Genomic DNA, 2,756 nt, shown 5'->3' on the forward strand with positions numbered 1-2,756 from the left:
CAGCACACAAGTCATATCATATATTCTGTTAACCTTTGACACATCATATAGAATTATGAGCTTGACAGTCGTCGGTCTAACCATATCACGCAAGCAACGGCATACAAACTAATTAGCAGTACTATATATGATGCAGCATACGGACAGAATTTCTACCTTGTTATCATTAGGGAGCAACAGGGGGTGGGGGAAGATTTCGATCGGCTTTGTGTCAACTGCCATCACCACAAACTCAAAGTCTTGGTAGCTAGGGAAAATAGAAAACGGAGATTAAAAATCATAGGAACTGAAATTAGTAGGACCGACCAAAGCACGCAGCTAGGGACTGGTCACCTTCAAGGTAGAACAATGAATTAACTAGTTTTAGTCAAAGTCGTAAGCATGCACATACAGCCATACATACGAATTGAACCAGAATCCATGTATGTCTGTGCACTTAATTGCAGGTTCTATCCAACTTGCAACTGGAAGGAGTACAACCTAGTTTACTAGCAGCCTAACAAAGATTCAGGTTCTTGGTTTGGTGCATGGATCCTGCTGTCATAGACAGACAGAGAGGAAAGAGCACTGACGACACAACTACGACAGCAGAGCGATGCAAGCCAGTCAGGCAGTGCTTGATAAGCTATTGATAAGTAGTTTGCACACAATTAGCAGGCAACCAACAAAGTAATGTTGTATACTGTTCTGCAGTAAAGAGTAGAATTTCTTTCTGTTGGCTCTAAAATTTCTGTCCATGGTACACACATGACATACCATCGATTTGAATGTGAAACTTAATTCTGCACAATTTAGTTGCTTATAAATTCCAGCACCAGATTAGCATGTCTCGTTACTAATGAAGTAATTCCTTTATCAATCATAGAATGGAAGGAATCACACAACATCGGGTAGTACTGTAATTGGATTTAGTAGTAAATCTGTAGATACATGTGGTTGGTATCTACTAGTAGGGAGTTGCACAGCATCTGGTGTTCTAATTAGAGAGTTGCTAGTGTGTTTTACTTACCCTGCTCTGCTCTTCTTTTCTACAAGCGAAAGCAGAGCAGGGAGAGCAAGCACACTACCATAACATACAAAGTCGTCTACAACCAGCCCAAAAACATACATACCTACAGGACTCACTCACGCACTGCCATTGTGTTATGGATGAGCATGTCTAATGTGTGAGAGAAAATGCAGACAAGTTGAGGTAAAGTGCTGACCCCACGCTGTGAGGAACAGATCGAGGAGCTAATAACTAGGCAATGCAGCACCAAGTCCGACTCTACTACTACTACCTGTGATGCATCATTATTGATCCATGGAAGATAATAGTAAAGATTAGAATCCATGATTTTGATACAGAAGTTACCTAGCCTGGTAGCCTAGCATAGAGCAGCACTACATAGTACTTGGCCAGCAAATTTGAGCAATTCAGTGACCGCATCGCATGACAACAAATATAAAAGCTATGAACAACATTGCATACAATGTGTGACAACAGAGAACACATTTGACAATGTAGAACGCATGCGCAACCACACATCCCATAACACGGTTACAATCTAGAGGCAGTTAGCTAGCTGCTACCAGATCGCTCACTCATCAATATAGAACTGCAAAAGAGCACAAAAGAAATAAATCAACAAGAGCATAAGGCATACTGTATCCAGCTAGCTAGATTTCATCTTGAGACTTATCCTTGTGCTTCTGTAGCATCTCGATAACTTGGTCCAGGGGTGGGTCTCCGGGCCTCCGAAAAACCCGGTCGCCGATCTTGAACTTGTACGCCTCCGGCTGCACAGAATGAACTCCTTCAACTACAAAACACATACATCCATGCATGTATACACTTGAGCTAGCATGCACCAACCAGTGTGTAACTAACCAACTACTCCAGCTAATTAACTTCAAGAATGAACAATTAACCAATTAAACAAGACAGAAACTAGCATAATGATCTATAAACAAAATGGGAAGTAAGCAGACGTGACCTGGAGGTCGTTGGAGAGCTCGGGCGTGACCTGGAGGTACTTGGTCTTGTCCTTGAGCCCGGCCATGGCCACCTTCTTCCCTGAACACGGACACATACACCTTGCACACCTGCAGACACAAACCGGAGCAGAGACAAGGAACTCAACATCCCAGATTGCAGCGCAGCCGCATTGTTTCAAGGGAGAGTCCGGGCGTGACCTGGAGGTCGTTGGAGAGCTCGACGTCGGTGATGGTGGTGGGGGAGGAGAGGTAGCGGTCGGCGCCGAGGGAGGCCTCGGGGAGGACGGCGCGCTGCATGACGGGGTCGCGGGTCAACATGTCCGCCAGCTCCCACTGGATCTGCTTCGCCACCATTCGCACCCGTCGCTCCTTGGCCATGCACCGCACCACGTGCAGCCGCCGCACGGAGACGGGCGCCTCGGCGGCGAGGGCCCGTGGCAGCGGCGAGGACACCAGCGGCCGTCACGGGAACATCCTCGCTGGCTTCATGGTGGTGGGGGATTTTGCGCTGCGGTGAGGCCGTCGGCCGTCGCTGTAGGGAGTGGGAAGGGGAGGGGTGAGAGGAGGAGGGTGTGGGGAACGGCGACGAGCTCCGCCGGAGGGAGGTGGTAGAGGCGACGCGAGACAGCGAGGAAACGGGGGATCTGGATGGTGGAAGGAAGGATGGCCAACGCTGGGGGCGATGAAGAGGTCGACGGCGGCGGGTGTGGGGGAGGCCGGCGGCGGGTTTGGGATGGCAGAGAGAGGGAGGTCTGGGTCGGGGAGAGGGGGATCTGGGA

At 48.7% G+C, this 2,756-nt stretch overlaps 1 pseudogene; it reads right to left on the reverse strand.

Annotated features, from left to right (window-relative positions):
* Positions 1–1,580: 1,580 nt before the first annotated feature.
* LOC125554659 (putative ribosome-binding factor A, chloroplastic) lies at positions 1,581–2,451 on the reverse strand (annotated as a pseudogene).
* Positions 2,452–2,756: the final 305 nt, after the last annotated feature.

This window comes from Triticum urartu, chromosome 4A (assembly GCF_056163025.1).
Source record: "Triticum urartu cultivar PI428250 chromosome 4A, HENAU_Tu73, whole genome shotgun sequence".
Taxonomy (NCBI): domain Eukaryota; kingdom Viridiplantae; phylum Streptophyta; class Magnoliopsida; order Poales; family Poaceae; genus Triticum; species Triticum urartu.